General features: G+C 41.5%; 1 pseudogene; it reads left to right on the forward strand.

The window, feature by feature from the left end:
* The first annotated feature begins 7,936 nt into the window (after positions 1-7,936).
* LOC125723843 (cytohesin-1-like) lies at positions 7,937-9,212 on the forward strand (annotated as a pseudogene).
* Positions 9,213-14,977: the final 5,765 nt, after the last annotated feature.

Below are 14,977 nucleotides of genomic sequence, written 5' to 3' on the forward strand. Positions count from 1 at the left end.
TAGTCAGGAGTGGTCCTTTCACCACGATATGTCACCCATGTGCACTGTCTTCGAGTAGTGAACCAGTTTTCAATACAATGGTTAAAAAGGCTGTTACGATCCTCAGTCTAGGGTTGAGGACCGCCAGAAAGGTAAAGGGAAAGGAGAGGGGAAAACGAGACAACCAGGGTATGGGAAAAGGGAACATGGGACACAAAGGGATCTATTTTTGTATTTTTTTTATGTTTATTCACAAAGACTTTCACACACAATAGGGCAACAGACTTCGGGAGTGACACCGCCAAAACAATAAACAAAACACCACTAACGAACACGTCCCAAACTAAGCTAACTCTAAACGAAAAGAAAATGACACAGACTAATCCTAACTCCCTATCCAAAACACAGAATAAGCAACACGTACGCAAAACAAAACAGCAGTCACTCCCTACGTACTTAACAGAAACCAACATACAGAACACCAAAGCCGAAACACAGTATCCGAGGGGCGAAGCAAGAGAGGAGTCAGGAGGAAGGCAAGAGATCACAAACCAGAAAGCAGTCAAAACCAAAGGCAAAGGTACAGAGGGATAAGGCAAGAGACGAAAATCAGAAAACCAAAACTGTCATACACGATCAATCAAAAGAACACAAGCAAATCAATAACGCAACAACCAACTGTGAGCAGAGCTGCCGCTACTCTCCCGCCACGGCCTTTTAAATCATAAATGCGGAAGTAGCGTATAGCTCGGGGCGTGGCCAGGTCCGGGAGGCGGAGACGAAGGCAGCCGGACAACGATCAGGACAATCCCCCCCCAAACCTTACGGCACGTAACAAGGCTCAAACCTTCAGTGCCTCGTTGTGCCATCTCTACCAGTGTTTTTTTCAACAGGGAAAATACAACTTGTATGCTGGCCTTAGAAGCACAACTTAAAAGAATAGCTGCCATGCTTCTGCCTAGCATGGCAGAGGGAGTGAAATGGTATGGGACTGCATTGGTGCTGGTAAGGTGGGTGATTTACACAGAGTACAAGGTGCAATGAACCAGCAAGGTTACCGCTCTGTTTTACAACTCATGCCACCCCCTGTGGTCAGCACTTCTATCAAGCAGCAAGGCTGATTCAAAGCACACTGGTGAAAGATGAGGAATCCAGAGAACTGTCCTGCTTGACTGGCCTACAGAATCATCACATCTCCAGGTATCAAGCTCATGTGAGACCAGCTTCACCATGAGGTCAGAGAAAATACCAAGCCAGTCCCACCTCTGGGAATAGCAGGATTGAAATTTCCCCTAATATTGTCATAAACGGACAGCTCTAATGGCAAAGGACTGCAAAGCTGTAATTGCTGCAAATATAGTTTTCATACAGTTTGATTAATTGAAAATGAAGATGAAACTTATTGCAATATTTATTATATCACAAAGCAGAAGGCAGCAGGGAAAAGTAAAAAAAGAATCACCCCAGATGGGACTTAAAACCACGATATCCAGCTCAGAAAGTCAGGGCCGTGGGCGTTTGGCCAGTGGGGCAACCGGCAGACCTGAGCTTACGACCAGGACACTTGACTCACAATGGAAGCTCAGCAAATTATAAGCAAGCCTGCAAAAGTGACATGAATGGATCTGTGTAATCTATGGTAAAATGCATCTTGGGGCTGAGACATTAACACTCACAGTCCATGAGAAGATGACATCCATCACTGGATCTCAGTCAAATGCGCTCATCGAATTTCCGCTATGCCTTTGGCATTTAATGTTTGTACTTAGCTGAAGAGCTAACTGCAAACATTACTTGAATGGGATATAAAAAAAAAAAACATTTGCATTACAGCAATACGTCACACATGACTATGTAAGGGAATAGATGAAACCCTGAAATGCCGAACCTGAACAAGGTTTTCTGGATTACATTCATAATCCTTTGGATCATCGACGACTGTTCAGCAATAAAACCAATAGGTAATGGACACAATCCACTCACCTACAGTAGAGGGGAGCTTCTCCAACTGCAGTCGGCTATCACCTCAAGGCCGGCAGTTGCTCTTCCTCTGGAGTTTCGCCTGAGTAAAAGAGGTAGGTGAGGAGGTGTACGCTCCAAGCTGAGGAGGAGACCCTTCAGACCACCGCTACTGCCCATCATACTGGCCAATGTATGTTCACTCCAGAATAAAATGGACTTATTGCATGCCAATTGTCGGGTGGAGCGGTATCACCTATGTTATTGTCCTGACTGAAACCTGGCTTGATGACACCATCTCTGAGGTTAGTCTCTCTAATTTTATGATCTGGCGGACTGACAGGATGTCTCAGTCAGGTAATAAGTGGGGTGGTAGGGTCGGCATATTTGTCAATGAGCGGTGGTTACACGAATATTAAAGTACACCGCATTGTTTTGGACACCTGACATGGAGATGCTGATTCTATCTGTACGCCCCTTCTACCTTCCGTGGGAATTCCCTACTGTAGTAATTAGCTGTGTCTACATTCCACCAAGCGCTAACACCAAGGCAGCGGCGGAGCTAGTGTGTGAGGACGCCAGCTCCATGACGGCAAGATATCGCGACGCCCCGGAGTTTACTGCGAGTGATTTTAACAACTGTAATGTCAACGCTGTTTTGCCATCTTTTTATCAGTATGTGGATATTCCCACTAGGAAGCTTAATACTCTGGACTTATGTTACAGTAACATCTCTGACGCCTTCATCGCGTGTGTACATCCTCCACTTGGCCACTCTGACCACAATGTTGTCTTCCTGCTACCTCACTGCAAACCAGAACTGAAGCGCATTAAACCGCATGTGCACCTGGCCACCCTCTGGTCGGAGGAGGCAATTGAACGACTATAAGGTTTACTTGCATGTACAGATTGGGACATTTTCCAGGGTGATCAAAACCATAAAGTTTCTGTAATTACAGACTACATCAAGTTTTGTATTTATTCCACTATTCCCACCAGAACTGTCTGGGGATATCCTACCTACAGACCCAGTATCACTTCCCATGTTAAGCACAGCTTGAAGGAAAAACACAAAGCATTTCTATGCAAGGATTGGTCTTCTGTCCAGTCACTCAGTAGACAAGTAAAGAATGAGATAATCAATGCCAAACTCAAATATAAGAATAGACTGGAGCAAGAGTTCAGTACAATGAACACCAAACAGGCCTTTTGGTTACTCACTGGTCAAATACCCTACCATGACCTTCATCCCATAGGCACTGATCTTACAACTTTTGCTGACTCCTTAAACTCCTTCTATACAATGTTCGATAAGCAGGACTACTCTGCTATCTGTGAGGAGCTGCTCAATGGCTTTCCCTCTGACGATCCTACAAACCCTCCCTTTACTGTAGAGGACATGAGGCAGCAGCTAAGCAGATGCAAAGCTGGCCAGGCCGCCGGGCCTGATCGTGTACCAGCTAAAGTTTTGAAGCTATTCGCCACAGAACAAGCTCCCATCCTTCATTCCATCTTCTGAAACTCATATAGATTGGTGACCATTCCTACAATTTGGAAAACTTCTACCATCGTCCCGGGTGCTAAGAAACCTCGTCCCTCTGAGCTAAATCATTACTGGCCAGTAGCACTCACATCGATAATAATGAAATGCCTAAAGAAAATTATACTCCATATCATCCAGCCAGCTGTCAGACCGCAGCTGGACTCATACCAGTTTGCCTCCTGGGTGAAGAGCAGAACAGAGGATACTGTAGTATGTCTCCTCCACTCCCTTCTCCAACACCTTGAATCTCCAGGCACCTTCGCTACTGTCCTCTTCATTAACTCCAGTTAAGCTTTTAATATCATTCAACGGCACCAGATGATCAAGAAGCTTCTTCAATTGAACATATCCCCATCTCTCATCCGTTGGGTCCATAATTTCCTCAGCAATAGACCACATATTGTAAGGATAGGCACAGCCAAATCAGCAACTGTGATCAACAACACTGGACCCCCTCAAGGGTGTGTCCTCAGCCCCTTCCTCTTTACACTCTATACCAATGACTGCATTATTTTTCTAACTTTTTCAGTGTAAGATGAAGTTACTTCAGAAAATGTACATTTTTTCTAACCCTTTTCACAAATATTTACAAGGGCTGCCAATAATTGTGGAGGGCGCTGTAGCTTCTCTAGCTATATTTTTATCAGTGAGCTCCCTTGCCTGCAAGTTTTCTTTTACATATTCTGCAGCACCACCTCCCTTCCTGCTTATCTGCTCCCTACTATGTAAATGATTCTCACTGACTGAACAACATTGAAATAATTGTTGTAATCATGTTACAGTTTACTATGAAATGTTTCTGTGCAACAGGTCAGCAAAAGAAATGGGTGTGCAGAGGCCTAACAGTGAGGATACGTAAAGACCACCATCCTCAGCCTCAGCAAGTGGTCCATCAACGTCAAGCGGATGACAGTGAACAGCAAACCCCAGTTCTGCCAACCATAGTTACCCCATCAGCTTGGAGGGAATCAGTGGCTGAGGGGATGAGGAAATCCACGGGGTGGAAGGACACATTCTCTGTGCCTGAGTACGAGATCCACCACTGGTCCGGAGTGAGATACTGGTCACGAGAGGCAAAGAAGACATCTGTAAATGAAAAATCCATTCTGGACCTTTGTAATGCCCTGCAGTCGTTTACTCTCTCTTGAGGGGGAGCATTATAGATTTCTAAGGCTAACAGGATGTCCAACACCCAGAATTGTATTTAAACCTTTAAAATTATAAAATAAGTTCAGTCTGATATTGTGTCAGCCAAATAGTGTCATCAATGTGCATCATAAATAAAACACATAGCTTACGGTGGACCTAAATTTTCCAAACAAACCAGAAATCATATGAATCATGTCAGTGCACTTTGTACTGAATTGCTCAGGTATAGTGATGTATGCAGGGTTTCATCTATTCCCTTACATAGTCATGTGTGACGTATTGCTGTAATGCAAATGTTTTTTTTTTTTTAAACTCCCCATTCATTTGTGTTCCTGCCACTCTATAGCTAAGTACAAACATTAAATGCCAAAGGCATAGCGGAAACTCGATGAGCGCATTTGAGTGAGATCCAGTGATGGATGTCATCTTCTCATGGACTGTGAGTGTTAATGTCTCGGCCCCAAGATGCATTTTACCATAGATTACACAGATCCATTCATGTCACTTTTGCAGGCTTGCTTATAATTTGCTGAGCTTCCATTGTGAGTCAAGTGTCCCGGTCATAAGCTCAGGTCTGCCGGTTGCCCTACTGGCCAAACGCCCACGGCCCTGACTTTCTGAGCTGGATATCGTGGTTTTAAGTCCCATCTGGGGTGATTCTTTTTTTACTTTTCCCTGCTGCCTTCTGCTTTGTGATATAATAAATATTGCAATAAGTTTCATCTTCATTTTCAATTAATCAAACTGTATGAAAACTATATTTGCAGCAATTACAGCTTTGCGGTCCTTTGCCATTAGAGCTGTCCGTTTATGACAATATTAGGGGAAATTTCAATCCTGCTATTCCCAGAGGTGGGACTGGCTTGGTATTTTCTCTGACCTCACGGTGAAGCTGGTCTCACATGAGCTTGATAGGCTGGAGATGTGATGATTCTGTAGACCAGTCAAGCAGGACAGTTCTCTGGATTCCTCATCTTTCACCAGTGTGCTTTGAATCAGCCTTGCTGCTTGATAGAAGTGCTGACCACAGGGGGTGGCATGAGTTGTAAAACAGAGCGGTAACCTTGCTGGTTCATTGCACCTTGTACTCTGGTTCACTACTTGAAGACACAGTGCACATGGGTGACATATCGTGGTGAAAGTATCACTCCTGACTATATATATATACATTTATGAATGCATTTGACTGTGTGTGTGTGTGTGTGTGTGTGTGCAAAGTGACAGACTGAGAAAATGAATTCAGAAGTTTTGTCTTGCTAATAGTAAATTCATTTTTAGAGAAAATTAGTCACAAACGAAAACAAAAGAAACTGATGGATTTTTCTCTCTTTCCTATCAATAGAAACAATAATAAAAGCAGACTTAGTTATTGAATTTATATAAAGAATAACAAACTATCTGCCATTCTTTACAGTCCCCTTTGCCAAGTTTAATGCCCTATCTTGTCAATGACCATCATGAGCCTGCAAGTATATAAGAGTCTAACAGGTCGAGATGCTGTTCAGCCAAATGGCTGCTTCAATATTAGTTTAAATACTAGAACTCATGGCCATAGGTGGAAATTAATGGGAGAACATTTTAAACTGAACTTGAGAAAACACTTTTACACAGCGTGTAGTTAGAGTATGGAACAGTCTTCCTGTTCATGTAGTGCAAGCTAAACCCCTGGGTTCCTTTAAATCAGAGCTATAGATAAGATTTTAAAAATTCTGAACTATTAGTCAAGTTCTCCCCAAACGTGCTTGATGAGCTGAATGGCCTCCTCTCGTTTGTAAATTTCTTATGCTCTTATTATTTTTCAGTCCAAACTTGGTACCTATTTGGAATAATAGATATATTACCCACCGAAATCAGTCCCCGTACCATGAACGTTGGGTAGAGAAAAACATCTGGTCAGCTTTGCATCTATTGGACATCACAGGAAATGTTCTGTTTTTTGAAAACTTTTGTTTAAAACATAATAGTTTATTAAAAAAGAATTTGATATTGTTCTAAAAGCTATTCCAGCTGCACATTTAATGTTGGTCAGGAACCTTTTAAACAATTCTCCCCTTGACCTATTTCATAGGCTCCCTCCTCTCCAATACAATGGTATTATTTTTAAGGAGGGTAAATTCCTAAATAAAATTATTAGACATAATATTATTAGACATTACTTATGAACTATTTTGTCACCTTTCCAATAAAAGTTCAAATTAACCAGTAAACACATTTGCACTAAATATATTTATTATCCAATACCCCTCAAAGTCAGAGTTACACTTTAAAGTATTCAATGCTATATATCCCTGTAATGAATTTCTTCATGCTAAGTTTAACTTTGATAATAATATTTGCACCTTTTAAAATAATGACATAGAAACTTTGGACCACTTGTTCTTCTCTTGTTGCTTCTCAACAAGTACAAAATTTCATTTCTTGACTTCCTTTACTTGTAATGATATTATCTTTGGTGTTGTCCTAAATGATGATACGCTTTATCTTTTACTCAATAAAATTATATTGTTGGGAAAATCTATATTCATAAAACAAGATTCGTCATCATGGCTTATAAATGCTTATTATAGTTCATCATTGTTTGTTTCAGTAACGATAACATAAACAGGGGTAGGCACCAGGAGAACATCATTGGCTCTTGCATCGATTACTTTTCCTGTAACACCCTTTAGATTGTTTCCCTGAAGGGCAGCAAACCGACAATTTCGGTGTGATTGAGCTGATCACGTGTGCATAGGGAGGGAATGCGGACCACATGACCTTCCCGGCGAGCTCAGCGCATCCAGCATCACTTCGCAAATACAATCAAAATGTTTTATCTTTATTCACACTTTCTATCTTTATTCATTATCTCTACGATCTCACTGCTGGACGAATGCCTGGCATTCAGAGCATTCTTTATTAGCCATTTGCCTTTGGATGCAGTTTATTAGCATGCCCCAAAGCGTCCAGGCATCAGTAATTGCTTCCCACGTTACTCCGGTCCTGGGGTCTTCTGTAACTGCCCTTTGGGATTACATATATTCAGCATATGCTTTTGTCCGAAGTGAGGAGAGTTTGGGGTCAGAGCACTTGGGTCTAAGGGACTTGCTCAAGGGCTTAACAATGTTACGATTACTCTGCCATGGGAGTTGAACCAACAACCAAACTGGCAGAGATGGCCAACCTGCTGAGCTCCACACCCGCTGACGATCTCCTTTTCCTGTCTGCTGCAGTCTCCATGGACCTGAGTCCAGAGAAGCACTCTGAACTTGAGGAAAGGAGCCCTTCTGCTGGAGATCCAGAGGCTGCGGGAGGCGCTGAGAGAGGCCCTCATGGAAGTGGAGGGCCTTGAATCCAGCACCAAACGCAGCCAAATCTTAGAAAAGAATAGGCATGTCGCCATGGGAAGAAAGAAATTCAACATGGACCCTAAGAAGGGTATCCTGTTCATGGTACAAAACAATCTTCTCCGGCACACGTCTGAGGACATCGCCCAGCTCCTATACAAGGGAGAGGGGCTGAACAAAACAGCCATTGGGGATTACCTGGGTGAGAGAGACAACTTCAATATCCAAGTCCTCCAAACATTTCTTGGGCTTCATGAATTCGCAGGGTTCAACCTGGTACAGGCTCTCAGGCAGTTCCTCTGGAGTTTCCGTCTGCCAGGAGAAGCACAAAAGATTGACAGGATGATGGAGGCCTTTGCACAGAGGTACTGTCAATGTAATCCTGGAGTCTTCCAGAACATTGACACCTGCTATGTACTTTCATTTTCCATAATCATGCTAAACACTAGCCTTCATAATCCAAATGTGAGAGACAAGCCCAGTGTGGACAGGTTCATCTCCATGAATCGAGGAATCAATGATGGAGGCAACCTGCCAGATGAACTCCTCCGAAATCTTTATAAGAGCATAAAGAATGAGCCATTCAAGATTCCTGAAGACAATGGGAACAATGCCTTCTTCAACCCTGACAGAGAGGGTTGGTTCTTCAAACTGGGAGGAGGACGGGTGAAAACATGGAAAAGGCGGTGGTTCATCCTGATGGACAACTGACTTTACTACTTTAAACATACTACGGATAAGAAACCCAGGGTGATCATTCCGCTGGAGAATCTGAGCATCCGTGAGGTGAAGGATCTCAGGAAGCCTAACTGCTTTGAACTGTACATCCCTAACAACAGCAGACAGCTGATGAAAGCCTGCAAAACGGAGGCGGACGGCCGCCTGGTAGAGGGCAATCATGTGGTGTACCGCATCTCGGCGCCAACCCCTGAGGAGAAGGACAAGTGGATACAGAGCATCACTGCTGCTGTGAGCACTGACCCTTTTTATGAGATGCTGGCAGTAAGAAAAAAACGGCTGAATAAATAAATAACGATAAAGACTGTGTGAATATGGTTGGATGTGCTATTGCAGAAAGTATTTATTTCAGAACAAGGAACTTTGCACAAAGTAATGTTTAATCTTAAGGTAGCATGACCGAATTCCAGGTTTTGTTTTGATGCGACTTATTGTTCACTACAGATTTTATCATCGAAATGCCCTGTCCTTTTTTTGTATAAATGTGAAATTAAATGTTATTTGCACTGTATTGCTGATCTTTATGTCAGAGTACCTTTTTTTCTGAGAATCCACACTGCTGTAAATTTGCATTAACATGATTAGGATTGGGATGGAAAAATTATTTTCCATCTTAACCCATATTCTAAGCATATTGATTTCTGTTTTTTTTTTTATTTTACTTTTACAGCAGTATGATTTAAGACACTAACAGCAATTCATTTTTCAACCAGTAATTGTTAATGTGATAGGAATTGCATTCAACAGCAAATGCGTTCAGCTTAACCAAATGTATAAATCTTACATATTCTGATGATTCGACATTCCCCCGACGTCTGTGTGATGTATTTCAGCAACAACACGCAGTTAATGAGATCACTATGCGGAATTTAGCCGACTGTTATTTTACTGATTAGGATATATCACCCAAGATTGGGGTATACTATATATCAAGGGTCAGCAACCTTTTTGAAACTGAGAGCTACTTCACGGGTACTGAGCCATACAAAGGCTACCAGAACAGACTTTACCTAAACTTATCTAAACTTCATGTAGAATAAACACGTTTTAAATGCTTTTTTGGATATTGTCATTTTCAAATCTATATAAATACAAATGTGATTAAAGAAGAATAGCAACAAGATAAAATGAAATTTTAGTCGCTGCCCACTGGTGAGTTGTGGTATTTTTAGAACAGGTCCGTGGGTGACTCATGTGGTGCTTGGGGGCATCCTGGTGCCAGTGGGCACCATGTTGGTGACCCCTGTTCTAAATGGTATGTAGGATTTGCAAACTACACCAACGCTTCTGATGTAGCTACATTTAGGCTTATAGTGGAATAATATAGTGGAAGATTCCTTGGTGAGTGTCTGAGAGCGTGAAAGTCATGCCAGATGCATGGTAGTCGGCAGCCCTGCTTTCCGTCTGCATCTGTCTCTTACTTTAGGTGGCTAGAGATCCAGCATTACTCAGGATTCGGAGCCACTTGCACTGATAATAATTAGTTTCTTTTTCCCCTTGCAGTCTGCTGCTGTATAACATTATGAAATCAGCCCAAAAATCCGCAACCCATGACCTCCTAATATTTACCCGAAACTATGTTTTCAAAATAGCACAACTGGGCATGAACACCGCGGACCTGGAAACTCTGCTGAGCACTGACAATCAGCGTGCAAAGGCTCTTAATTTGGATATGTTTGTGAAACGTTCTGCTGCACAGCACAACAAAGAAAAACAACTGGTCAGTGATAATGAAAAGTACAATCAGCATTGTTTTAACCATGAGAGTCCAAATGCTTAGATAAATTGTCAGTTTTTCAGTGTAAGTATGCTCCTGAGCGCCACGATTCTGAATGATAGTCGGTTTCTCATTGAACCTCCATGCCACTCTGTTAAAATCTCTTGCCACCCCATGTAAAATTTTCTAGATCCACCACTGTGCCAGAGCTAAGACTTAAGAATCTTGAGTATTATTTCAACATAAACTTTGCTTGGGTGCTTCATACTTTAAATTAAATATGAATTATGGCAACGTGCAAAACTATTAAGGAAAATGCAACATATTTGTTTTTCATTTACATAATTATATATGTTGATTATGATTCTTTTTAGTTCCACAGTACATGCAGATACTAAAATTCAAGCATGCACTCTTAGGTTAATTGCTATCAGTTTATATAAAGATTTATAGAAATTTCAGTCAGAGACTAGCTTCTGATATAGAAAGAATGTTTACATTTTTTTGGCTGTGGAATAGTTTTTCAGTGCTGCATGTAGTTTCTCTTTATTGTTTGAATAGGGCACACTTACACATCAACAAGTGCAGTGGCAGTTGTGATGTTCTCGCATATGAGAAAATACAAGGACAACTTTTATTAAAGAAAACGAAAGGCTTTACTCTCCATACTCCAGTGAATTGCATGCATAGGCCTACTGCCACATCTCACTTTGCCAACTTCCGCTTCCGTGCGGCTCAGGAGGATCTGGCTGCAGAACACTGGAAAGGGGTCCACAGCTCAAGGGGACCACCAGAGGACAGATGGAGTGGAACCGGGAACCAAGGGATTTGCCAGTGACTGGCACTCACTGTTGTTTTCGACTACAATAAAAACAGCTGTACTGGCTAAATAATGAGCATACAAAAAGAAAAAAAGACATGGATAGGAATAAAAAAGTAATTAAAAATAGAAAAACAACTGAAGAGTCATTCACACTGAACACGCGTCTCTGCTCTCAGGACGATGATCCTGCCAACTGCGCCAGACTGTGACAGACCGAACTACAAAACTGTAGACTCAGTGGACAGCTGACTACGCCACCCTAGGAATTTCATCCAGCTTTCCATTGAGACTACAGTTTTGCAGTCTGTTCTGCCAAACAATGTATTAAAAAGTGCAGTGTTATACATGACACTGTAATTAGTTCAATTCAAGAGATGTACTATCAAGTAATAATAGTGTGATTATCATAATCACACAAATATATGAATTCCTCTGATACTGAATTAAACAACCCTTTATGCTGTCCCTTATGTGAATTAGTAAACATTTCCACACCTCTTTCACCATAGACAACCATTCTCTCCATAGTCATATGCAATTCCAATTCCCACTTTTATTTATTTTATGGCAGACAGACAGCAGTGTATTATTATATTATAATTATATTATATTTATTATAATTATATAATTATATTATATTATAATTATTATATATATCATTATATTAGGGTGCCCCTCGCAGAAGGTAAATTTAATCTTATTTAATTACATTTTCTATATAGCGTCAGATGACAGCAGACGTCATTTACTGTAAGGTTACCTTTACTATATAAGATATAACAGCTCCCAAAGTTCTTCATCTGGTACAGAAAACATACGCCTGACAGATGTTGAAGTTTATTCCGTCTTTATTCTTCTAGACACCGTGAAAAACTATAAAATAAACATATTATTAAATTCCTGCATTACATTTAATCTTACAAGACATTCTAAAAGATCCATGATATTACCGCTAAACAGCGGCTCATACATCACCGCAATTCCACTTTTCAATACAAGACAACAAGTAAATACAATAAATATAAATTACCGTGTGCGCCTTCTGACCAAATGCTTAGGAGTTATTACAGATCCTGCCGTGACAAGCCGACAAACCACAAGTTGACTCCATGAATCTCCCAGCATGCATTTACACCTAACCTATTCCGTCACCTGACCATGTATTCAAGGGTTAACACGGATCAATTAAATAGTCAGCAGAGGGCACTGGCATACATTTCACAGCATACATTCTATATTAAATCAAACCAGCAAAAGGTGATTATAAAATAACCGTCTTAGCGACAGTTACAGAGTGGCGTAGTCACCCTTTCGCTCCATAGCGCCCCCTACCCCTATTACGATTATAATTATATTAATTGCCTCATGTGCAGTTACGCTGGTTAAATTACCTGGAAATGTTATTAACTGCACATTCTCCTAGAAACTAACAACGGTGCTCACTCAGGTATATTTATAATGGTCAGAAAGCTGATGTAAAGTCTGATATAGTGCTGAATGTGTTATTTTGTAGACAGTAATAGGTTTGATTAATTTTATATTCCATTACTGTAGAAAGCTATACTTGCTTACTTAAGGTATTTTGCGTTATTAATGTGTGATTTAAATACAAATAGTTTTATTACAGTCAGCATTTATTCACAGTGAGTAGCTTGTCATCATGAAGAGGAAGTGTGACAATCGTGAGTTTTTGGGCAACCACAGAAAAGCAGGAAAGTAAGTACAGACAGTGAGATAATTAGTGCCAGTCAGATGATAGACGTATACAGTATGTGAGTCAAAGGTTCTTCATATATTAATCATTCCCATTCAGGTAACAAATCCTGAGAGATCCATTCCTGAGCATCATGCCAAGAAGCACCACTTGTTTACTGATAACTGCTTTCATGTAAACTCTGCTGTGCTGAGAGTAAAGATGAAGAGGGAGAGACAGCAAGAGGCTGCTGACGGCAGAGAATGCAGGCGACATGGAGGGGAGTGAGAAAAGGAGCAAATATTGATGTTTAAGAGTGAATAATGACGTCACAGCAGCCTGATCCTGATGTTAGTTTAATATGCTTCTTAGTTTGGCCTGTGGTGTGTATTTCAGATACAGCATTTAATCAGGGAGACTGAGTGTGAGTCAATGACAGAGAGAGAGAGAGAGAGAGAGAGCAGACAGGCAGGTGAAGATGAAGGTGTATTAGGGAGGAGGGGGGAGGAGCTTGGACCTTCACCAAATCAGCCAAATGTAAATGTCACGTCTATCAAACAGGAAACCCTGCTTTCAGGAGAAATGGTTTAAAGATCACACTGGGCTCCCTTTCAGCCCCCCCTCGTCTTAAGGGGGGTTCTTTGTTTCTACTGTGCAAAATAATTTGTAACACAAATGTCTAAACTGGCATGAAAGACACATTCAGCTCTTGTGAAGACTGGCATGTGAAACTGGAAAAGGCACTGGGGAAATTCAGTGCACATAAAGACAGGCAGTGCCACAGATTAGCACTGATGACATGGATTCAGAAGATCAATCCTGTTAATATTCAACCTTCAGATGAGCTGGAAAGAGCAGCAGCAAGTGAGGAAAAATCTTCTGAAGTTAAGTACTTGGCACGGCAAGGCCTGGCTTTTCGAGGTGTTGGTAAGGAGAGTGGGAATTTCAAGCAGCTTCTAATGCAAACAGCAGAGGGCGATGCAGAGCTGACCATGTGGCTGAAAGGTCACTTTGATTTCACCAGTGCTGTTTAACTGTAACACCTGTTCCTGGGTTGCCCTCAGTCCTTGTTATTGGTTATGATTCTCACTGTCCTGCATTGTGTCTTGTTAGCTGTGTATTTAAGTGCCTGTTCTGCTTCTGTTCTTTGATGGTTTATTATAGCTGTATGTTGTATGTATGTATATAGTTCTCTAGTTGTGTTTATTCCATAATTTAGTTCATTCCTGGTCATTTGCTGTTTATTTTGGATCCATCCTGATCCTTTTGGTTTTGATGTGTGTGTTGTAAAAAACCCTATTTTTCCAGCCGTGTCATGCACTGCCGCAACCAGAAGAGGGCAGAAGATATGGCACAAAAACAAAGGAAGAAGCCTAACTTTAAAAAGGACAAAAAACATCAAGACTCATCCAGCATTGGGTGGTGGGTTAACGAATAACACAAACAATCAAAGAATAAGCAAACAAATGAGAGAAAAGATGCAGAGATGACTGAGAAGCAGGGGATGACTGGAGAAGAGATGACAGGAGCAGAAGACAGGAGGGATACAGGAAGAGCGGAGAAGACAGTATAACTGAAGAATGGGAGAAGAGGAGAGACTGCAGAGGAAGGAGAACATAGATGACTGGAGGGGAGGGAATATAGGTGCAACAGAGAGAAGGAGGAAGGGCTGCGGAGGAGAAGACAGGATAAGAGGGGAAAATGTGAGCAGAGAAGGACAAACACCCCCACTGCCCAGCAAAGTGCACTTGTAAGTAAACCACAATTTTAGCCTTGGGCTCAATATCTGGACTTGTCTCTGTGTAGCAATGCATAGAATCCTTGACACTGGTTATGACTGTACTGTATTAGTCCTAAACCTGCCATTATAGTGTAAGAAGAAAAGATTTTTTTTTAAATAAATCATTTAAAAAAAAAAGGTAGAGCGATGTAGCCCCCGGAGAAGTCCCCCCCCCCCCCAAAGCCCTGTTTGTTCCCTTCTAGCTACCAGATGAAACTCACAATGCACCCCAACGCCACCTAACTTCTCTTCCACATGATGCACCTTATT

This window comes from Brienomyrus brachyistius, unplaced genomic scaffold, assembly GCF_023856365.1.
Source record: "Brienomyrus brachyistius isolate T26 unplaced genomic scaffold, BBRACH_0.4 scaffold52, whole genome shotgun sequence".
Lineage (NCBI taxonomy): Eukaryota > Metazoa > Chordata > Actinopteri > Osteoglossiformes > Mormyridae > Brienomyrus > Brienomyrus brachyistius.